Consider the following 23,636-nt stretch of genomic DNA (forward strand, 5'->3'; position numbering starts at 1 on the left):
TCCAGGACCATGCATGACCAATGCCTGGGACAGCCGGAGCCTAGCACTACAGCCCTGCCCCTTCTGGTGCCCTGCAGCCTCCCCAGGGCATAAGACACAAGTGGGTTCGATCCCAGCTCTGCCTCTTCTGTGACCTGGGTCAACTCCCCTTTCCTATCAGACCTCCATTTTTATTTTTTTTATGTTTTTATTTTTTAGCGAGCAAGCAATGTCTTTATTACAGGAAAGCAAATAGCTCCCAGGACTGATGGGAGCGGGGAGAAGAGCTCTTGCTATTATCCTATAGGGGTTTTTATCCCTTAAAGATGGTGAGGTACCAACATGGGGTCCAGCAAGATGTGGTTTTCTCTCATTGCAGGCCTCCATTTTTATATGGAAACAGGGCTGGTGACATCCCTCTCCTGTGTGAGGAATAAGCAATGTTCTATGTGTGAAAACTGTACGAGGCGCCTGGCAGGTGGCCTGTGCCAGTTCTTGCTCCTTCCTCCCTCTCTTCCCTGCCTCCTGCCTCCACCTGCCAGACCTTTTAGCCCCAGCTGCTGCCTCCCTGCACCCCATTAAAGCAGCCTCCCCATCTCCTCACAACTCGGATTTCACCCCTCTGTGCCCACCTCTACCCTGGTGGCTGAAAGCACCAATCACCCTCCACCTCACACCCAGCTGTGCCCCTGGAGGCCTTCAATAACTGGCACTCAGAGGAGGGCAGCAGCAAAGAAGCCAGAGCAGCCTCCCCCACCACAGCCACAGGGGTGGAGTACAGAGACCTAAATACCACTGGCTTTAGCCAGAGCTGGCTCTGCTGCCCACCCTACTCAGAAGAGCAACCGGCCACCAATTCTGGCCATAACAATGGCTTCATTGACAGGGGCTTTGCCACATGACAGGCCCTGTTTAAAGGCTTCTCATGCATCATCTTATCCAATCTTCCCAACATCCCTATGAGGAAGCGACTATTGCACCCATTTTACAGATGAGAAGACTGAAGCACAGAGAGATTAAGAAACTCACTCAAAGTCATACAGCTCACAAATGGTGACACCAGTACGAACTTGGGTGGCCTGGCTCAGAACTTGGACTCTTCACTCTACTTTTCTGCTAAGTCCACCCCCTTGCACTGCTGCAATGCCCTCAACCGGAAGACTGGTGGGGACAGGGCCATGGGGTTGCCCTTCTGTGTTGAGTTAACTGAGGTGAAAACCAAAGAAACAGAGCAGCATTTGAAGCAGAGACACCCTGGCTTCTTAAAGCTGAAAATTATATCCCCAAGAATAGGATGTCAATTAGGGCACAGGCCTGACACCCAGCCCCATCGTTCCCCTGTTTTAGAAACGAGGGCAGTTGCAGCTTGGATCTATCTCAGGCCCAAGTCAGAAAAGTCAGGCCAGTGAGCTCTGGCAGTGATGAGGGGCTTGGGGATGGGTGCCTGGCAAGCCCGCCCATCCAGGCAAGACCCTTTTCCCAGGCCTCCTGGGCTCTGTTGAGTGGGCCCTTCTGGAGTAGCCCTCCCACTCTGGTCCCCTCAGACAAGTGTACACCCCTTGGTGTCCACATGTAGCTTCACATGAGGTAAAGCATTGGCCAAGGCTGGCCACCAACCCACGCCCAGCCTTGACGGCAGACAGAGCCCGTACCCTGGTGTGCCCGGTGGCTCCTCCTTCTGCCCCCTGACAGATGCTGTTGTTGTGACTGTGGCTCCTAGATTTGCATGCCTCCCTGCCAGGCTCCCCACGTCCCCCACCACTACCACCAAATACACATAATCTCTGATCCAGCACAGGTTTCTTCTACGCCAAAGGTTTCTCAGGCCATCCCACAAGTCATAAATAATCAAACATGCATCAGATGCCAGTTCCAGGTGTGCTGGATGACAGGTTTCTGCGGTCCCTTCAGGCTTCTGTGGTCAGCCTTGCAGATATGAACCTGCCCCTGCCCAGTTCTGCCCCTGAACAGCATCCCTGCAGCCTGATCCTGTGTCAGGGACAAGCGCCTGGAGCTTGCTCTCCCTCAGCAGAATGGGGCTGGGGTCCACTTGGCCACCCAAGAGATGGCAGGCTGGGGAGGGCAGCTGAGGGCAGTTACTGTAGGGTAGCTTCTAAGAGAGGCCAAACTCTAAGTGGAGGGCCATCAGTGTGCAGGTACAGAGGAGAGAGAAGTGGGTCACATGCCAGAAGGACGGATGTGCCCCAGAGAGGGACTAACCAAGTGGCTTAATCTTGTAGCCCTGCTGATTGTGGCCTCTTGGTCCAGACAGGAGTCCAGCTCCCACCCACCGGCCATGGCTTCTCCAGAAGGCAGACTCCAACTCCAAGGGGCTTGGTCAGGGTATGTGGTGGCCAGAAGTGTGGCCTCCAACCACGCCCCTCTCCTTGGGAGGTCCCAAATTAGGAGGCAATGGGCAGAGCAGTGGGAAGTGATGGGTAGACAGTAGGACCTGGAGAGAGAATCTGAGCCAAATCCTACCTTGGCCGCCACGGTCCTTCCCCACCTCTTAGCCTTGGCGTTTCCACCTCTAGGAAGGGAACAAACTGCTCCTGGTTGTTAAGATTAATGAGCTAATCAAAGTGTGAAAAAATGTTTCTTATAGACTTAAAAGAGGTGATCAGCCATGGCAAATTAATAACAATTAACACCCCTCCTCCAGGCAGTCTGCCTGGATTGGGTCCACTGGGCACAGTTTTCCCTCACAATAATGGCAGAAAAGCCACACTGGTCTTTGCAGGGGTGTCTGAGCTGCCTCGGGCTGCTCTCCTCTATTCCCCAGAGTCTTGCAGACTCTTCCCAATAACCAGAGCCACCCCATGCCTGGCCCCAGGCTCTGTGCACCGAATTCAGTCCACCAAGCAAAATAACTGATGCGTGCTTAACACGGACTGAGCATCAACTGTATGCCAGGTTCTGCAGCAGGCCTTCTCCATGCAATACAAGGCCCAGCAGGATGCACTGTGAGAAGCCCCCTTTCACAGATGTGGAAATGTAGAGTAGTGGGTCACACAGACAAGGGTGAAGCCAGAACTCTGACTGGCGATCTCAGTTAAGCCCCGCCCTGTGCTGTGCATGGGGTCTCAGCCAGACAAGGGTGGAGAACCAGGGAGGCCGGCCCTCAAAACCCCCACTGCTTCCCTCTGGCTGCTGCTACTGCTGCTGTGAAAGGCTTGGGACCGGGGTGGGGGTGGGTAAGCGTGCCACCTCCCCCACTTCACACCCCTCTGCTCCCTCCTGTGCGTGGAGGCGAGGCTGACTCAGCAGACACACTTGGGCCCCCTGACGCCAACTTAAAGCCCTCCCAGAAATCCTCCACTCAGCAAAGCCTCCTTGGAACTGTAGTCCGAGGAGATACAGGAAGCTGGGGTGGGGGCAGGGAGGGAGAGCATCTGCCCTGAGACCTGCTGGGCCTGCCAGTGAAGCCCCTCATCTGACAGTGTCCTCTGGGCCTGGGAATCATGTCCCCAAAATGCTTACTCACTGCAGGGCATAACCAGGCCCCCAAAAGCCTGAGCTTGCCCACCCAGAGCACCCACAACCTCAGTGTATGCCCTGGCCTGTCCCCTACAGGCAGGCCTACCTCCCCAGAGTGGCCCACAGCTCTGCCCCCGCCCAGTGAGGGGCCTCCAGGGTGTCCGAGCCTCATTCCTGGTGGGTGCCTTGGCCAACAAACCCAAACCCCAATAGCTGCTCCCCAGCATCCATAATGCTGACCCCTCAGACCAAGAAGCCACCCTCCTCTTCTCTTCTCCAAAGCAGATTGCCAAACCCTCTTTCCCTCTGCAACTAAACAGCATCCCCTGGACACAGCAGGAGGAGGGCAAAGGTGGGCTCCAGGAGATGGAAGAGGAGAAAGGGTAGCAGAGGGGGCGGAGCAAAGGGAGACGAGGCCCCTGGACCCTGCCCCACATGCACACAGCCTCTGGCCCCCTGCCTCATCCACCACCCCAGGCAGCTACTTACCTTTCTGCGGCGTGAGTGGGCTCAGGGGCTCTTCAAAGGGACACCTGCAGAGAGAGCAGAGAAAGGGTGAGACCGCCGTCAGATGGAGCCTTGCAGACTCCCCACCCACAGGACCCCTCCTGCAGTCAACCTCACCAAGCCCCTGCCCACATCCCTGGGACAAGAGGGAGCAGGAAAAAGGGCATCCCAAGGATACCAGACTCACTCCACAGAGTCAAGAATGCACTTTCTACAAGCAAGTGCCCCGCTCCAGCTGGCTGGGGAGGGGGCTCAGGAGGCACAGAGTTATCCAAGGGGCTCCCAGTGACAGGCCCAGAGGGAGCCCACACGGGCCCTGAGGGACACGCACATAAACAGAGAGCAGATGTCCCCATCTACCTGTACCTGTGTGCTCTCTGGCCTCTGGACACACAGGGTGAACCTCAAATTCTCCCTCCTGGGGCCAGATGTCGTGGCCAGAGGGAGAACCTATGCCCTCCTTCACCTCCAGCTGGGACCTAGACCTAGTCCTCTCATCTTTGTCACTGGCTCACCCCATGACCCTGGGCCAGCCCTTTCCCTCATCTGTGCCTCGATTTCCCCATCAATCCTAGTAGCTGCATCAGAGTTGCCTGGAGGACTTGTGAAAACACAGCATGCTGGGCCCCATCCCTGGAGTTCCTGATTCAGCAGGTCCATGGTGGGGCCTGAGAATAAGCATTTCCAACAAGCTCCCAGGTGATCACTCTTTGAGATTTGCAAGTCTAGATGTGTCTGGCCCACACCCTCAAGGAGTCCATAGGCTGACTGGGGAGACCACGCTTGTGTGTATGCACAGCTGATTGAAAACAGCCACAGCGGGAAATGTGGCTTATAGATCTAATAGGTGTAAGCTGTGGGCCAGTGCAGTCACGGAAGGCTTCCTGGAGGAGGTGAAGACCTAATTTACCATTTTTACATATTGTAGTCTCATTATTATACAAGTAATACAGGCATATCTTGTTTCATTACGCTTCACTCTATTGCACGTAAGATATTGTGGTTTTTACAAATTGAAGGTTTGCAGCTACACTACCTTAAGTCTATCAGCACCATTTTTCCAAGAGCATTTGCTCATTTCAGGTCTCTGTGTCACGTTTTGGTAATTCTTGCAATATTTCAAATCCTCCACCAGCAAAAAAATTATGACTCGCTGAAGACAGATGATGGTTGGCATTTTTTTTAGCATTAAAGTATTTTTTAATTAAGGTATGCACCTTGGTTTTTTCAGACATAATGCTATTACTTAATAGACTACAGTATAGTGTAAACATAACTTTTATATACACTGGGAGCCCAAAAACTTGGTGTGACTCACTTTATTGCAATATTCACTTTATTGTGATGATCTGGAACTTAACCCACAATATCTCTGAGGTGTGCCTGTACACAAAAGCTTTATATTGTTAAAGAGCTTCAAATACAGATATCTATAGAGTAAACACGCTCTCACTCAGCTACGTCTCCAGAGGTCCTGACTGCCCCTCTGATGTGCAACTTTCGCTCCGCATTTGCACAGACATGCCAAGAGGTGCCCGTGTGTTTACACATAGGCACAAACCTGTGATTACACACCAGGGAGCAGTCTCTGTGCTGTGTGTAACCACGTTCCTAACAGTAGATTTTGGAGATGTCTGTACATAAAGATGACAATGAGCACTGCTTGTACTCACTGAGCACCTACTATGCACCAGATACTGGCTTGAGGATATGTATTAACCCATTTTATTTTTAGAGATGGGTGCTGCTGTTAGCCTAATTTGTAGATGAGAAAAACCCAAGGGCGGCATAACCTGCCCAAGAACAGCCAGCCAAGGGAGCAGCTGAGCCCTTAAAGTGCCAGTATCTATGCTGCAAACGGAGCCCTGCTGTGCTCGGTGCCACCTGGAGGAACTCCATGTGGAAGCATACCCTCACCTACTTCATCAGCCCTCCCAGGATGAGTGCTTAGGGGGCTCCAATTTTTTATTTCACACATTGCTGGGAAAAAAAAAAAAAAAGCCTGTCTCTTTGTACAGGTATATTTCTAAAAAGCGGGTCAAAGTATACAACATTTGAAATTTTTATACTCACTGCCAAACTGACCACTCGAAACATTTGTGCCAATACCAGAGTGATTATTTCCCCAGGTGAACACCTACTTAAGAACAAGTTCCATTTGCTAAGTACCTACTAGGTGCCAGATCCAGGAACATCTGGGTTGCCATCTCTATTTTGCAGATGTGGAACTGAGGCTCAGAGAAGTTAAGCTACTTGCCCAAGGCCACACAGCTGGTAAAACGCCTATCAGTTTGCCTCAGTATTATGAAGGGAAAAAGGGAGGAAGAGAGGGAGGGAGGGAAAAAAGGAAGGAGAGATGGAGGGGGATTCCTTGATCCACTTCCACCTTGATTCCCCTTTTTTTTTTTTTTGTCTTTTGTTTTTTTTGGCGGGGAGGGGGGTGGGGAACCCACACCGGCGGCATATGGACGTTCCCAGGCTAGGGGTCTAATCAGAGCTGTTGCTGCCGGCCTACGCCAGAGCCACAGCAACGTGGGGTCCGAGCTGCATTTGTGATCTACACCACAGCTCGCAGCAACAACGCCAGATCCTTAACCCACTGAGCAAGGCCAGGGATCGAACCCATAACCTCAGGGTTCCTAGTCAGGTTCGTTAACCACTGAGCCATGATGGGAACTCCCCATCTTGATTCCTTGATGGCAGTTCATCTTTCTGCTCCCTTTAAGGCAAAACTCCAGAGCTATCCCTACTACGAGTCTCAGTCTCCACTCCCTCAGCTCCCGCTCTCCTTCACCCTGCCTCTGGTTGTGCTTCTGTCCCCATTACGCCGCAAAACTGCTCTTATCAAGGTTCCCAGAAACCTCAGTTTTACCAAACCCAGTGGTCACTGCCACAGCTAACTGTGTCCTCCATCAGGAAAACACTTTACCTCCAGGCTCCCAGGACTCAGCCTCTTCTGATTATCCTCCCAGGCTCTCTTCCCTTCTTAACCCACCTTCCCCCCAAACATTTAAGGCCCCAAGGCTGGACAGGGCTCTCTTCTCTGTCCCATCTGCATATCCCCTGGTCTCACCTGGTCAGTCATGTGGACTTAAATCCCATCCGTGCCCCAGTCTCTCTCCAGCCCCAGCGCACTCCTGAGCACCAGCTGCGGGTATCTACCAGCCCATTTGTCATCCCCACTCGCTCATCTAACAGACCTGTCCAAAACAGAACTTTTAATTTTTATCCCCCAAATTACATCTCCCTCAGCCTTGACTCCTCTCTTGCTCACACTACAGCCAAGCCATCAGCACACCACGTCAGTTCAACCCCAGAAACACATCCAGACGCTGCCTGCTTTCCCAGGCCATCTGCTCCTGCCCTCACCAGCTCCTGCCCCTTGCCTCTCCAGGGCTCCCTGACCCCACCCTAGCCCCAAATTCTTACAGCAGCCACATCATGGTACAAATGGAATCCTGTCACTCTCAGGCCATAAGCAAGAGGTTTCCACTGCAGAGAGAAACACATCCAGACTCTTCAAACTCTGCCCACTGTTTGGAACTCACCTTCTATTGCAATCTGGTCCCCTCCCAGGCTGGCCGGTTTCAGGGTCTCTGTCCTTCTGCCCTTCTGCCCAGAATGCTCTTCGCCCATACTTTTCTGGTCAAAGGGACCTCCTTTATCTTCCCTGGCCACCCCCATGCACCCCAATCTCTCCCATCTTTCAAAGACTTTATCCCTACCTGACATCATTTGGCTGATTTATGTCCTTGTTTTCATGTATCTCATCATAACACAAACCCAGTAAGGCAGGGAGGGACCAGGTCCATCTTGTTCAGCTCTAAATCCACCTCTTACTAAGTGCAGTGCTCAGCACCTAAGCAGATGCTCAGTAAATATTTGTTGAATGAATGAATGGGCAGAGGCAGCTCTATCTAGCTCCAAAGCCTGTGCATCTACTTCCTACACAATCTGCTCCCATATAAGTGGAAAGGGGCCAGAAGGCACACCCAGCAGGGCAGGACCCTCTGAGCAAAGGCAGAGAGGTGGGCCCAAAGCTGAGACAAGGCTAGCTGAAACAGCTGGTGCACAATGGAAAGCGATGCGGCCTGAGGCCTCCCTGGGCTGTCAGGCCCCATGGCCCTTGCCCAGGGGGAAACTGGGGCTCTCACACCCGCCAACCTGTCCCATTCAGAAGGGAGCCTTGGGGGGCAGCCGGCAACTGAGAGCGACTTGGGGTGGGGGTGGGGGGCCCGCAGGATGCCTGCCAACAGCTGGTGCTGCTGCCAGGCAGCCAAGTAATCGTGTTAGCCAGCGGAAATTGGTCCAGGGAGTTTTTTCCTTCGCCTCCCGTTTTCTTTCTCTTCCCTTCCCCCTCGGAGCTGCAAGACTCGGAAGATTGATCTTTGCCTGAAACGGAGGAGATAACTCGATATAATGAACTCCACTGTCCCTCTTGCTGTTTGGAGCTTTTAAAAAATTTAAAAGGGCTGGGGACAAAAAAGCTTGTCCTCGGGGCTCTCTGGGGCTGCTCATCCTCCCCTGGAAGCCCCCGCCTCTGCTCATGCCCCTCTCCCAACTCTCCATCTGCCTCCTTCCCCTCTTTTTCCCTTGGGATGCCTTGATGGAACAAAGGTTAAAAATATCCCCTTTCTCTTGCAGCTTTTAAAAATAATTTCGTTGAGGTCAGGACTGGATCCACCAATGGCCCTGCCTCCCACAGCCCTGCCCCCATGGCCACCCCCACTTCCCAGAGTCACCAGCCAGCCTGGAGGTGACAGGTTGGCTCAGTCCACCTGTTCTCAGAGCATTTCCAAAGGGAGCCAGTGAGGCCCGGTCCGCCCACTGAGATGCTGCCAGAAATGGCTTTTGTTCCAGCAAAGGGCTCTTTAAAGAGCCACCTAATGACACACAAAGGAAGCGCAGGTCCTACTGGGACCCAGGTTTTGCCCCACCTTGCTTGTCCATGCCTCCCCCTCCCTAATCAGCCCCACCCTCCAGCCTGGGACTCAGGGGCTCTGTGCCCCTACATACATTCACCCCATCAACATTTATTGAGTACCTACTCTGTGCCAAGCAGTGGGCTGGGAGCTGGGGACGCAGGAGACAACCAATCCTCTGATTCCTGCCCTCAGTGGCCTGAAAGCTTGGTGAGCAATCAATGGTCACACTCCGGGGAGATGAGGGGGAAGCCTACGCCACACTGGGACAAGGGCTTTAAAAAAGGCCAGGGGGCTCTAAGACCATGGACAGGGGTCAGGAGATGCTTGCCTGAGGAAGTGTCCTTAGAGCAGAAATCTGCAGGGCAAGCAGAAGACCACAGGGCAGAGGGTGTGGGTGGAGGACTCCAGGCATTGCAGGGAGGGTCTGGTCCCAGGAGGATGCCACCCAACGGGAAGGCCTCTTCCCAAGGCTCTCTACCTGCAAAGGGAGGCCAAATCTCAGCCTTACCTAGCATCCAAGGCCCATTCTAGCCTGAACTCTGACCTCCCACCCCTACCCCGCCACATCTCCAGCTTCCCCCTTTAAGGAGCAGCTTAAACAGAAGCTGCTCCTTCCCCTGGGCTCCCACATCAGTATTCCTCCCCACCCCACCCCCCCACCAGCTGCTGGATGTTACAGGGCCCCCTGCTCACACAGGCCATGCTGAGCAGTCTCTGTGCAGCCAGAGCCCCGCGCAGAGCCAAGCCTGTGCCAAGGAGAAGGAAGCACTGGGGACACCATCAGAAGGTTCAGACTCAGATCAGCGTGGGCTGAAGGCATCAGAGAGAACGTCCTGAAGAGATGGATCAGGGTTCGGAATAAAGACGGATTTGGACAATATAAGGGCATCTATCCAGGGTAGCAGAGAGAACAGCTCAGGAGAGGCCTGAGGATGTGGGCACCCAAAGACCAAGACCCGCCCAGGCTGATCGCTAACCTGCAGCCCTGAAGAAGTCAAGTTGGAGAGGAGGAAACTGAGGCTCAGAGAGCAGCTGCTTCCGCTAGGCTGTGCAGCCAGGTGGCAGGGGGGGGATGCCAGCTAAAGTTCCTTAAGCAGTCATTGTCCACTGGAACCTATTCTCAGCACCCAACAACCCCTCTCTGACCTCCAAATAGCTCCCAGACCAATAGTCAGGTAACTACCACACCTTGTGGCCCTTGGAAGCGAGAATAGGGGCCTGAAGAACTTGAACCTGGGCTAGGGAGGCAAGAGATATCTGAAGTGGTTCTCTAAGGAGATGTTTGCTGGGCTAGGACAGGCGTTCCAGGCAGAGGTAGTCCTGGGCGAGGACCTAGAAAAGCTTCCACCAGATTTGCTTCTTTGCCCCTCCCTGTACCCTCCGCCCCAGTTTCTGGCCTGGCTGGGCTCTAGGGAACATGGGTCAGCCCACTCAAGCATGAGCCTTGAAGAAATCAGCCCCTTTTCTACCCACCACCCTGCCCTGAGAGGCTGTTCTGGGAACCTCCCCGCCAGGCCTTCTGTCCTCCACTTTGGGGCTCTGAGGTCCAAGCCCCCCTGAGTCAAGGATCCCACAGAGGCTAAGGGTTCTTGCTCAGAAGGCCCTTGACTACCCCTCCACCGTCCCCCAGAGAAACCCTGGAAACCAAGCTTGGCCACCCACGAGGGGCAGGCCACAGGCTCCACAGACTACAGTGCGGCCAGCCTCTCTCCCCAGGGCCCACCACTGCCAGGAAGAAACAGAAAGGCCCAGCCTGACCTTGTGGTTCTGCAGGCAAGTGGCTTCCCACCTCAGCTTCTCCAGTGCAGCCCCGGGGGTTGTGGGCTCTGCGGATACCAGGGCTGGCTAGAGATACGACAAGCTTTCCATGTAACCAGCCCTGCCCCGCTGCTGGGGGCTGAAGCCCTGGTCCCTACACAGACCAGGAAAGCCTCACCTGAACATCCAAGCGTAAGGCTCCCAAGATCTCAGCTGAACCCAGAGAGAAGAGGGACCAAGAATAAATCAGGGTTCAGGCAGAGGGAGAGAGAAACTGGGCAGGAGAGGGGCAGAAAGAGTCTTGAGCCATCTCAGTGGGCAGAGCCTACATGTCAGGTAGACGGAAATATTGGGCATCACCCTCTGTGCCCAGTAGCTTCATGGGCCGATCTAAGCAGAGAAGGGGAGCCTTTAGCCAGTTACTGGCAAGTATGAGGTTGGCAACTGACCAACCTGGCTGAGCACCCCAGAAAAACTGCCCTTGGGCTTGTGTGGAACTGAACATTCTTTCCTAAGCCTCTGAGGGGTGAGAAGGCTCAGGCTGGTCCCCCCGCCACGGCCTCCCAGCCAGAGCTGCCCCTGCCTGTCATGGCACCTTCTCCCTACAGCCTCTGGGGAACAGTCACAGTGGCCAGGCCAGCTCTCGCAGAGCCACCAGCTAGGGGGCTGACATAGCAGCTTGCCCTCCCTCCCAGCAGCTCTCTGAGAGGCATGAGCATCCCATATACAGAGGGGAAAACCAAGGCTGAGCAGAAGACACAGAAAACCTTTCTCCCAGCCCGGCAATGAGAAAAAGGCAGATGATGTTCAAAATTGTAACTTTTATTCAGCCCATCAGAGAGCTGAGGTCACAAGGCAACCAGGGGGAGGGAGCTGCAGAGGGTAACAGGCTGCTCTGAGGGGTGTGGGACACGCCGCCGCCGATGGTTTCAGCTCTGGCAGAGATGGGAGGAAAGGGTGCCCCCAAACCAGCAGATACAGCTCCAGGTGTAGCAAGTCTCAGAGGCCAAATGTGGGCCAGACCCAGACAAAGGGGGTCTGCCCTCCCCACCAGCTTGTCTCCACGGGTCCCCACAATGCTCACGAGAAAGCAGGGGCACAGTGGGAGATAGAAGAAAGACCCCCTTGGTGGTGAGTGGACAGGACACTCAGCCTGCCTCCCCGACACTTTTGGGGGGAAGGCAGGAGATGAGTGAATTTAACAGAAAGGGCAGAGGGGTGGGGGAGTTTTCCAGGCCTCTCTTCTGAGCTGGCTGTCCTCCCCCAGCCTCCACGAACCTCCCTGGCCAGGAGGGGTCTTGCTGAGGACTTTGGGAAGCCCCCCTCCTCTCCAGACTCCTTCCCTCTTTAGGCACATCCATCATGAGCACCCCCTTCACCAAGGCCCACAGGGTAGTGAGAGTGGGCCTGTGGGGAGCCCAGGGGCCAGCGGAAGGGACAAACAGCTCCCTTGTGAAAGGGGAGCGTGACCCCAATACCCCAAGGCAGAGTTGAAGGGCTGAAAGGGCACAGATTCTTGGGGGCAGGGCCCAGGCTTCTTGGCCTCAGGCCTGTTCCCTGCACCATTCCTCAGGAGCCCCAGCCTGGAGAGGGTCAGCAGCTTCTGCTCTATTCCTTCTGAAGGCAGTCAACTCTGGGCACAGTGTCAGGGGCGGGGCAGGGGGGGGCTGATATTCTTTTCGCTCTCCTCCAAGAACCTTTAGATAGTCAAATTATAGTTCGATATAAAAGCAGAGTCAAAGACATCAATTCAGGAGTTATTCTCCTCTTAACGAGCAAATGGGGAGGACAGAGGGAGGGAGGCTGAAGACTGGGGGTGGGGAGTGGAGTGACAAAAAAAAAAAAGAGACCCTGTGGGGGAGGACTGCAGCGAGAGGGGGGCTGGCTGGGCATCTCGAGGGCTGGAGGCTGTGCTGCTGTGAGCCCCAGCCACCCCTGGGAGCAGCTGGGGCACCCATCCCACTTTCATTGATGCAGCCAGCCAATCAACAAGTATTTCTTGAGCACCTATTCTTTTTTTTTTTATTTATATAATTTTTCCCTTCTATCTTGAGCACCTAGTCTATGCCAGGCCCTGAGGAGCCTCAGTGAGTAAGACAGATGAGGTCTGTGGAAGGGAAGAAAATGCATGGTGGGCAGGCCTGGTCCAACATCTCCAGTGAGGCTTGGACACGGGTGTACATTGGATGCCTCTGTCAGACACCAGGAAAGCCCAGAGTAGAGGAAAGAGAAGAGGTTTGGAATTAAGCAGACCATGGCCTGAATCCTGAACCTTCATCACAAGCTGTGTCCTTGGGCAAGTCCCCTCATCTTGCTGAGCCTCAGTAAGAATAACAAGAGCAGCCAACTTAATTGAACAGTTACCATGTGCTCAGCTTTACTCTACAACTTTACATGTACAAACTCATTTCATCAGTACAACACTATGAAGAAGATCCTACCATTCCCCCTTTCTTGGAGGAAACCAAGACACAGAGAGGTTTAGTGCCTCATGCAAGGTCATACAGCGAGTAAGTGTTGTAGCAAGGTTTCAGGGTGGGGGCAGCCTGGCTTCAGAGACTGCACCCTTAACTGCTGCAATCAGGGTCAAGAAGCTGTTCCCAACAGTGGCCTTCAGGGTTGTTCCAAGCATTCCACTATAATCTAGAATCACTGCCACCCCAACCTATCTCTGCCCACTGAACTCCCATTTGCTCTCTGGAGCCCATCTCAAATGCCCTCTCTGCAGTGAAACCGGCCAATTTCTCTCAGAACTCAGGAGGACTAAGGCCCCCAAAAGATGAAGTGGCTTGTCCAAGGTCACTTAGCTGGCTAGGGCAACACTTGCCACACACCCCATGCCTCTAGCAGGGATGGATGTGAAGGTTCTGTGGGCACGGAGGCCAATGTGGGGTCACCTAATGGTTTCTGAGCCACCAGAGAAGGATGTAGAGCACCTGAGCCTGAAAGGACAGGAGATTATAAGGACTGGGAACAGGATCAATAGCACTGCCTGAGTGCCCTCGACAAGGAACCCTGAATGAGGGACCTCCTCCCATTCATTCCATGGTCTCCCATCCCTCCCCCAAGTCCAAGACTGAAAGCACCTACTCTTCTCCCCACCTGCCCAGAACCAATACTGCTCCCTCCTCTAAGAAGCCAGCCTTGATGGCCCAGCACCCCTTAGAGCACCCCGAGGCTTCAGGCTAGCTGAGGACTAGAGCAGACCTAGAAGATAGAAGTGTCCCCATGCCACGGGTAAAGGGCAGTCAGGTGAAGAAGCCTGGCTGGTGGGGAGGCGAGCCCTGCCTGGAGGATAACAAGGCACCCTACCCTGCAGGAGACTCAGGCAACACGCCGCGCCTGCTGGCAGCAAAGCTAACTTGATGGATGACACTATTCAGTAAGAAATAAATCCCAAGACTCGTGCGCCAGGTGAACTGGGGGGCGGGGGTGTATCTGTCTTAGAGATGCTTAATGAATGTGCTGGCTACAGCAGGTAGCAGCACATACATCTGCCTCCCAGCGCTCTCCAGCTCCTTGTGCTCTGGGACCACCCTCATCCCCCACCCTCCATCTCAGCCCTTTCCCTAAGCTTTCTTAGAATCAGGGATGGCACATAAGAAAGGTCCAGAGTAGCTGGTCCAGACCCAAAATCCCATTGCAAGGCCCGGAAAACTGAGGCCCAGAGAGAAGAGCAACTTACCCAAGGTCCCATAGGAAGCCAACTGCAGAACCTGGGCTAGAACCCGGGCCTCCAGCCTCAGCCCAGTGGCCACTCCTTTAGACTCCACTCTCCAGGGACCTCTCCAAATCCTCCCTGCCTTCAAGTTATGCTGAGTCCATCCGCATCTCCAGGCCCAGGGCTCCTCCAGAGCACAATCCTGTATCCCTCTGTCCCTGTGTTCCCTCCTCTACCCGTGACGACACGGCCACACCAAGGCAGGCACCCAGGGCCATGGCCACTTCTGGCAGGACTGAGTGGATGTGGGTTGACAACGAGTCAGAGCTGAAGCACAGGCAGGCCCTAGGGGTCTGCATTAATGGCCAGATAAGACCCATCTCTGGATACTCCTCCCAAGGACCGGGCCCCCAGATTCCCTCTTCCGGGTTAATCACTCCTGCTGTATGCCTGTTAATTATTCTCCTGCCCGGTGACCCCTCACTTCCTAGAAGAGCAGAGGTCAGCCTGGCCCTGGCTGCCTCAGAATGTCTGCCAATTCCCAGGCAGGGCTTTCACCAAGCTGACGGGCGAGTACGCTCAGAACAAATCCCTCAATCAAATTAACGAGAGGCTGACCTGCCTGTGAACAGAGCAGAGGGAGCCTTGGGGAATGGGGGCGGGAGGATGGGGGGCGTGGGGAAGGGCCAGAGAATAAGGCTGCACATGACACAGAACCAGGCAAGCCCTCACCCCAGCATCTCCTCTCAGCTGCCACCATGCCTAAAATGTCACCATTAAAGGAAAACATATTTCCTTTGGGGTTCAGAGGCATTAATGTCTCCTATTAAAGTGAAAATATCCTGGAGAGAAATCACACCCTCAGTCATTACCCACCTCCACGCGTCAGCCGAGGAAGTGGGTGAAGGGAGGGGGAAGCACTGAGTACCTACTATGTGCCAGATATTGGAGGTGACACCAAGGCTCCAGGGCCAAGTGCTGGCCAGAGGTCTCTCAGCCTGTGGGTGGCAGAGCTCGGATTTGAACTCAGAGCCAAGCTCTCTCCTTCCATATGATCTTGACAGGGACTGTGGCTGCCTCCCTGAGCCTCCCTCTGGCAGGATGAGCTTCCGGCTACCAGCATCAGCCCTGCAGGGCTTTGGGGCAGAGCTTCACTAGGACTCTGGGGGTGTAAAAGTCAGCACTCAAATCTTAGGACAGGCCTTCTGAGCTCGCTGAATGAGGCAGTACATTCCACACTACCCCAGCCCCTGGATATGCCATCCCCAGGCCACCAGTTTACCACTGAGGAAAAGAACTGTCCTTGCAATCAGACGACCCAAATTCTAATCATGTCCTTTAACCTCTCTGGGCCTCAGTCTCCCCACGTATAAAATGGAGAGAATGACACCCTCCTTGCAACATCACTGTAGGGATTCCCTGCAAGAAGATTTGGAAGAAGCCCAGCCCCTAGGGTAGCCCCCTCTGTCACTGCGTGCAGCCACCCATCTTGACTTCTGCAGAGCCCAGCCCTCCCGGAAGTCCTGGAACCCTCAAGTGGCTGCCACCAGAGGAGGGCTCAGGCTCCAGTGAGCAGAACCAGGAGGACACAGGAAGAAGCAATGGGTTGAGAAAGGCCGGGTCCCTGCCCTGTCTTTCCAGCCCAACCCCAGTGCAATTCCCCCTGGTAGTCCTGGGGGGAGGTCTGGGCCCAGCATCACCTGCCTGGCTCACTGCAGGGCTCCCCTGAGGCCCTTGACTTTCCTGACCACAGGAAGCACCGGCCAGGAAACAAGCACAACGCCATCCCCTGGGCGGGGCCCCTGTGAACATCCCTCCACAGCCCAGTCTCTGAGCAGGTCCCGTTGAAGCTCTTCCTCTCACTCAGTCTTCCCACACCCTGGCCTTGTGTCCCAGAGGAGGAAACAGGCTCATCAGGGACTGCCCTCTCTGGTGTCCCGCCTTGGGAATGGCTCTTCTTTGTTTCCTCCCATAGCTGCTTGTAGGCCTCCCCATTGCTGCCCTCCAGTGAGGTTGCTCTGGTGCCTCTGGGGTCCACCTACACAACTACCCTCAACCCGCCCCACCCCCAGGCCCTCAACCAGCACCAAGGAATCCTCTGAAAAAAGATGCAGGACCCCAGCCACTTATTGGCCACTGAGTTAGTCAGTCACCTCCTCTCAGCCAATGAGCTGAGGGCTGTCTAGGGGCAGTCAGATGGGTGGAAACACAGAGACGTGATCAACTTAGGGGGTGGTAAGGGGAGTAAGGAGGGTACGGGAACAAGCATTTATTGAGCACCAGCCATGGGGCAGGCTTGCTCTCTCTCATTTAACCCTCCCAACAGCTCCTTATAGTACGTACGCCTTATAGATGGAGAAAATGAGCCTCTCTAAGGTCAAGGCACATACATGGTTTAACTTGAATTTGAACCTGGATCTGCCTGGTGCTCCATTGCTCCCCCTGCCCCCACCCCAGCACTGAGGAGGCATCATCAGGTAAACTAACTGCCCTGGTGACAGCGCTGATGCTCCCAGATCTCCCTTAGGGCAAGGCTGCCAGTGACCCCTTCCTCCCTGCCCTCAAGGTCCACAGCAGGCCTGGCTGACCCCAGGGGGGGAGGACGCCTGCTGCCTTCCCGTGGGGCTGACTCCCTCTCCCCTCTCTCCCCACTCTCACTAGCAAATGAGTAAGAAGAATAGAATTACAGTTTGGCTACACAAGACACAGAATTAGCAGGATTAAATATAAATAGCTATTAAAAGTGCCTTATAATTAAATTCATTTTCCAGTTATTTGTTTTACACACACCCGCCTACACTCATGCACACACGCACGCGCTCCAGGCCGAAGCTCCTCGCAGAGTGGGTGTCAGGGCCCCCGCTGCTAACCAGCCTCCTCCACGCTGTCGCCTCTTCTTTGGAGTTCCGGTGCAGGGCCTGCCTCTCTCCCGCCTGCCTTTCCCCTTCCTCTGCACCACCCCCCGCCCCCCTCCTTCCTGGCCCTACTTCCGGTCCATCCACTCAGCCCCTTCCAGAAGAACAAAAACTACCTCTACTGCTGTTCCCATGGGCTGAGCCTACTGTGAGCCAGACACCTGACACCGTCACCTCCTCTGTTCTACCCAAGACATATTTTTCATTCAACAGATAACTCTTGAATTGCCAAGTACTTGACATGCATGGTCTCATCTAATCGACATGATGACACTCATTCCTTCATTAAACAAGTATTAGGTGAACACCTACTCTATGCCAAGGTCTGGTAAGTATGAGCGCCACTTCAGCCAACAAGACTGAAGCCTCTGTTCCTGTGGAGCCCACCCTGAAGGAAGCCCAGAGCCAGGGACAGGAAAGAGGCAGATGCCACCTGAGTCAGGCCAGGAGGAGGTCAGGGGGGACAGGGACACATGGGAGGGGCATGTTGGAGAGATTCTTTCCACTGTGAGCTCCTTGAGAGCCCAAGCCTGTCCCATCACCTCCCTGTGTCCAGGGAAAGAGGGGGGACACAGAGTGGGCACATCATTCATGCTTGTCAGCCTAAACTGACCCAGCCACATGTAAGCCTATCTCTGCCACTTCTCATGCGATGACTTTTAGAGGCCACTTCTCCCTCTTGGGACTCAACTTCCTTCCCCATAAAATGGCAGTAAACCTCACCCTATCTGCATAAAGTACAGAGGTGAATCCATGTAGAGAGCTTTGAACTGTGCCTGCAACATAGTGAGTGCTCATTGAGGGTGAGTTGGTTTATGATTGTGGTTATTACTATGATTACTGCTTTTACTGTCATCCATCTCACCTGTGGAGTTGATCAATCACGGATATGCGAGAACTCAGAAAACAAGCCTCGAAGAGATGGGAAGGATCATGAGACCTGTAATAGTCAGGGTGGGAGGAAGCCCTGGGAGCAGCACATGAAAGATCGCATAGGGAAGGAATCCCTCTGGCTGATCCCAGGAGGGCTTCCTGGAGGAGGGAGCAGAGTACTTTGGGCTTCTCCATCCCAGCCCCCTCCCCTCTACTCACTTGGCCTGATCTTTGGTCCCTTCCCATGGGGCCACGGAAAGACCTCGGCCCCAGAGCTGGAGTATAAGGGAGGGGGGCACTTCAAAACTTTCAGCCTTTGAATCTGGCCATTCAACAAGCCCCACTGCCACCTGAGCCCCAGGAAAGGCACAAGAAGAATATCCTATCCTTGTAAGGGGTCAGATGGCTGAGAAGCAGGACACATGTGTCCAAGATGAACAAGGTCTGAGACAACAGCGGAGTAAGAGCATAACCCCAAGCGGTGAACCGTGAGGTCACTAACATTCTCTAAGTCCCTGCTGTGCCTCAAGCACTCTGCTCCTTTACCTCCTTCAGGCCAAACAGCCACCCTCTCACACAGCCACATGACCTTGGCCCTGTGCTTCAGATGAAGTGACTCAAAACCCAAAGAGGCCAGCAGCGACTCGCCCTAGGTCACAAGTCCTGCAGGTGGTAGAGCTGGGATGGACCCCAGATCTGTTGGATCTGAGGCCTTTCCTTATCCCGTGCTGCCCCTGAACCAGGAAGGCCCTGCTGAGGGGTCGCAGGGCCAAGGAAGCAGCATTCCTGGAAAGCTTCCTCTGTGAAGCCCTGCCTGCACAGCCTTTCTCATCCTCCTGCTGTCACCCTCCAGGCAGACTGCCTAGCCTACTGGTCCCCTGCAGAGCCCCCACACTCAGCCAACCCCAGGAGCCCAATAGTAAAGACTTTTTGTCCTCAAAGGAGGCGGCTGAGCTAATTAGCAGAAACTCCATCCTCCCCTCAGCGAGGACATTACTTCATTATCCAAAGCCAAACAGAGCCCCACAGTGTCCGGCACACACGCTCAGGCAGCTGGCAAAAGCAGTGCAAATCGACGGGCAGCAAGAGGCCTGCTCTGGCCCAGCCTTCCCACAGGGTTTTGGTGCTCCGTCCCATCCTTCTGACAAGGGCTGCAGAGGAGAAAGGAGCCTGTGTTGAATGAGAAAGATGACAGGCTGAGCAATAAGGCACAAAAACCCCATAGACAACCCTATCGTCACTTCCAGATGAAATCGGCCAACCCCAAGCGAAGGCGGGAGGGTGGGAGAGGTGGGGGTGGGATTCTGGCAGCAGACCAGGCTGCCACACTGGAGAGCTGAGTGGAAATCCCACAGTGTCCATGGTGATGGACAGCCTTCCCTGGAACCCCCAGGACAGAGACCAGCCTCTCAGCAGGGGCACAGCCTACTTTCCCAGACTCATTGCTGCCACCTGCTCTAAGCCCATTGGATGGGCTTCTCACCGTGTCTCCCATACACAGGTGGTCTCATGCCAGCCTCCTCTTCAATGACCAGGCTGTTTCCCCATCCTTTCTGCCTCTCCAGGCTTGGTGCCACCTCTTTGGGGGGCCTTTCTGACTGTTCCATCCTGCAGGGACCTGCTCTGCCTCATGCTGGGAGCACTTCTCATGGGCCCCACAAAATCAGGCACGTGGTTCTGTACTGCCTGTCATATCCAGCTCTCGTTGCTGCGGTTGTTGTTGATGATTTGTGGGTCCTGTTGTGGAAAGAACAGAGATCTGGCCGCCACTGTGTCTCTTCCATCATTGAGCTTGGTATAGAGACAAGCACACAGAAGGTGTTTGGTAAGCATTTGTTGCCTGAACACTAGGAAGTCCTTCTAAAGCCTCCATATGCTGCGACTGGGAACATTTGGAGGATTTAGAGACCAGGGTTAGAGTCAGCTATAAGGCTTCTGTATGCTCTTGGAGAAGTCACAGCCTTATTGCCCCCACCTGAAAGGCAGGACTTGAATCAGAAGGACCTGGGGCTGTGTTCGGTGGGAGGAGATGGTAGACCCCAGGCTGAGCTGGGCGCTGTTCGTGGTGCTGAATCTGGGAGCAGCCCTCTCCGAGGCTGGACTGCCGGCTCTGGGTACTGCCAGGGTCTGTCAGCATGGGGGCCACATTCTCAGGCTAGGGGAGGAGGTTCAGCTTCAGCCACTGGGGGACCAACCAAGTATCCAGAGTCACAGGGAGAGCACGGTCTGATGGAGGAGGGGCTGGAAGTACACACACACCATGTGTGCACGCAGCAGCACACACATCACAAGGTCTCTGTAAACAATGTAGGCAAGCCTTGGGGGCTTCGAGCTTCCTGGTCCCAAGTGCCCTCCCAAGCATTGCCACACTTGATCCCCCACACCCAAGGAGGCACAGGGAACCCCTTATGGACCCATTTATAAGAGGAGACAAATAAGACTCAGTTCCTGGATCCTTCTCGCTTTCAGAGTGCGAGGCTACTGCCTGATCCATCCTTCTTCAGACTGTGCCAGGTGCCTGTCTTCATGAGAGATGAGACAAAGAAGGCATTCGCCGTGGAAGAGCAGGCAGCAGGCCCAGAGCTGGGAAAAAAATTGCGGGCTGGGAGGCATGGGGGAGGCACGGAAAGGGGGAAGAGAGAAAAAGAGGGAGAGAGAAAAGATAGATTTCACTGCTATTGAGGAGCAGATCTTGGCAGGGCCCTTTGCTGGCCCAGCCACCGTCCGCTTCTGAATAATTTCTCCAGCAGAAACTCCATAATTATGGGTAATAACAATCACTCTGATTTGCGTGTATTGAGCACCTTTCAGCCCGAGATCTCCAAGTGCTTTGCCAACATTAATTAATTCATTAGGCATGCCCGCCTCCCCGGGACAGGGCGACAAGACACCCCACCCGGTACAGCACAGCTGGCTTGGGTACTCAGCGAGGGGGTGGCCGACCCAGCATGGGCACGTGCTGAGTGTCCTGGGGGAGGGGCTCTGAGGAGGAGGAGGAGACGGCAGAGCCGTCCCTCTGGCCCCACACCCTGGCACAGCTGCCCCCTCGGAGGTTGGATCTATGCCTCAAGGTGCAGCCTCCCCACCCCAGCCTACCAGAGGGCCAGGCCCAGAGTCGTCAGGCGCACAGAGAGAGCTGACTCTCAGATGAGCCCTCCATCACAGGACACCTTGGGAAACTCACAAGCTTCTAGGAAACAGCTTCTTCACCTGTAAAAAGGGGCCCAGGGTCTCCAGCTCTGAGGGTGGTTGTGAAGCTCAAGGCAATCAGTAAGGGTGGGAAGCATTTAGACCTGACAAAGGCTATGCATAAGAAGGCTTTGCTTCTCCCTCTGCCAGCCAGGTCTGTGGGAAATGGGACCAGATGGCCACAGACGGATACACAAACTCTCCCTACTGGCTAGGACCCTCCCAGGACCATACTTGGGCACTCAGTCCCCTTCAAAAGCATAGCAATGCCCCTCACTCCAAAGGGCTCTCAATCCTCTCCCTATCGCCTGTCCTAGGCCCTGTCCTGCACTGGGCTTGGTGCCAGAGGTCCTAGGGCTCTGATTGGGAAGGAAGTGGTTCCCTGAAGGCCAGGCTAAGAGTTGAGGTGAAAAGGGAAGGCCGGGCTCAGCAGGCTCTAGCCCCAAAGCAAGGCACTCACGGAGAATGGCCAAATCCAAGACATCTCCTCCATGGTGGGGAGAGGAATACAGGCTTTGAAGGCCCCCCAGGAATTGAATCCTGGTACCACGGTTTCTTTGTGCTGTCACCTTGAACAAGTCACTACCGCCCTGAGCCTCCATTTCCTTACCTGGAAGATGAAATGGTAAAATACCCTTGGCTCACAGTGCTGCCTACACTGCAGGTACTTAACAAATGGAGCTGTTGTCATTAATTACGCTTAGTTACACTGTCTATTTAACACCTTCCCTAAGGTCACATAGAAAACTCCATAACCAGATCCCTGGTTTCATGTCACAACCCTTTACTGAGTATCTATCTACTCTGTGCCAGGCAATCTGCTGCCCACCCCTCCAGCTCCTCTCTTTTGTAAGTACCCTCTGCCCAGGTGGATGGCTTCCTCCCTAACTCCTCCGCATCCCTGCCTCCTTCCTGATGCTAAGCATTTGCCCTGGCTGATTCTTCCACCTAGACTAGCCTCCTTCCACCTCTCTGCAGAGTTACCTTCCTCTTCAATCTGTCAAGGCCTGCACCAGCCCTGTCTCCTCCAGGAAGCCTTCCCTGATTGTCCCAGTGTGATTTAAAACCTAACTGCTCCCAAGTTCCTCATTCTGTCTCCCGGGTGTAACTGGGGGGCTCCTCCAGGCTCTTCCTCATCCTCTCTCCATTGTGTGGCTGAGCAAAGGCACGTGGGAGGGTTCTGGGCCAGTCCATGCCAGAGCTGGGGAGGCAGAACCTCAACTACAGGGAACACGAAAGTCCACATCCATGAAAAAGGGTCAGAGCAAGCCATGTCCCCTCCACCAGCTACACCCTGCCCAGCTGAACCCACTTTCTTCCTGATGGGTCCTGACCTCTGCATGGAGCTCTTCTCGTATGGTGGCATCAGAGGACCCCTCATGGCAAACAGTGCTTTACAGTTATGGAGCCCACAGTCTCACTCAGGGCCCAAGAAATTCAAATACTTGACACCGCATGCACAAGCACCATCCCACAAACATAGAGCACAACACACAATGACAGTCACGCATGCATGCTCACACAATCACATGAAATGCATGGTGACACACACTCATGGACACAGGCTCTCACACAGTTACACAGCACATACACTGGCCCACAATGACAACCACACACACACCTTGAAGGGGAGGCTAAGTCGAGGTGGTGGCCCAGGGTTGGTAAGGCAGTGAATATGTAACCGTTTCCCTCCATCAGGGCAGCTAACTGGCTTTTCCCTCTTTCTTCTGTGCATTTTCATTGCAGTCTTAAGAACACCTACCTTGAAAGACGACCACAAAATGCCACTTTAGGGGAATGTGCTCAGGGCACTGACCCTGCCCTGCATGCCCGTTTCCCCTGCATCTGTCCCACAGCGCACTGCTGCCTCCACATATGGGCATGCACACCCAGTGCTCCACTGCCCATGCACACTCATGTGCACTGCCTCTCACACACACTCATCTAGGCTCACACATGTTGGCCACACAATGGCCCACCTCTGCTGTGCAGGTATCCCCACACATACCCGTAGCCTGGCACCCAGGGGAGTGGGCCAAGAAACCCAGGCCTGAGAAGACGTCCCAGCATCCCTGAATAAGGAGAGATGCTCAGGGTCCTGCTGCCTCCCTCCTTAGCCAAGCCACACACTTCTCTCTCCCCTAACAGTGTCCCTGGCTCAGGGTCACCCCCTCCTGGAGGCCTCCTTGGTTCTCAGGAATCATCTTGGTTTGACGACTATGTCTTTGAGAAGAGTCTTCTCAGGCAGTTCACCCAGGGTCTTGGCTCTGGCTGACAAGACAGGGGACCCAAGCCCCCAGAATAAGAGTGAGTGTAGATGACTCCTGTGGGACTTCTTCCCAGGCTTGGGGC

The 23,636-nt window shown here is 54.4% G+C and overlaps 1 protein-coding gene across 3 annotated transcripts in view; it reads right to left on the minus strand.

Moving 5' to 3' along the window:
• LINGO1 (leucine rich repeat and Ig domain containing 1) overlaps positions 1–23,636 on the minus strand; it is a 205,531-nt gene that overhangs the window by 122,700 nt on the left and 59,195 nt on the right. For all 3 annotated transcript variants that reach the window (XM_005666135.3, XM_021099021.1, XM_005666134.3), the window contains one exon: positions 3,946–3,989. The gene's annotated coding sequence lies outside the window, so the exon portion shown is untranslated. The remainder of the gene's footprint in view (positions 1–3,945; positions 3,990–23,636) is intronic.

The sequence above is a fragment of the Sus scrofa genome, chromosome 7, assembly GCF_000003025.6.
Source record: "Sus scrofa isolate TJ Tabasco breed Duroc chromosome 7, Sscrofa11.1, whole genome shotgun sequence".
NCBI classification, from domain to species: Eukaryota; Metazoa; Chordata; class Mammalia; order Artiodactyla; family Suidae; genus Sus; species Sus scrofa.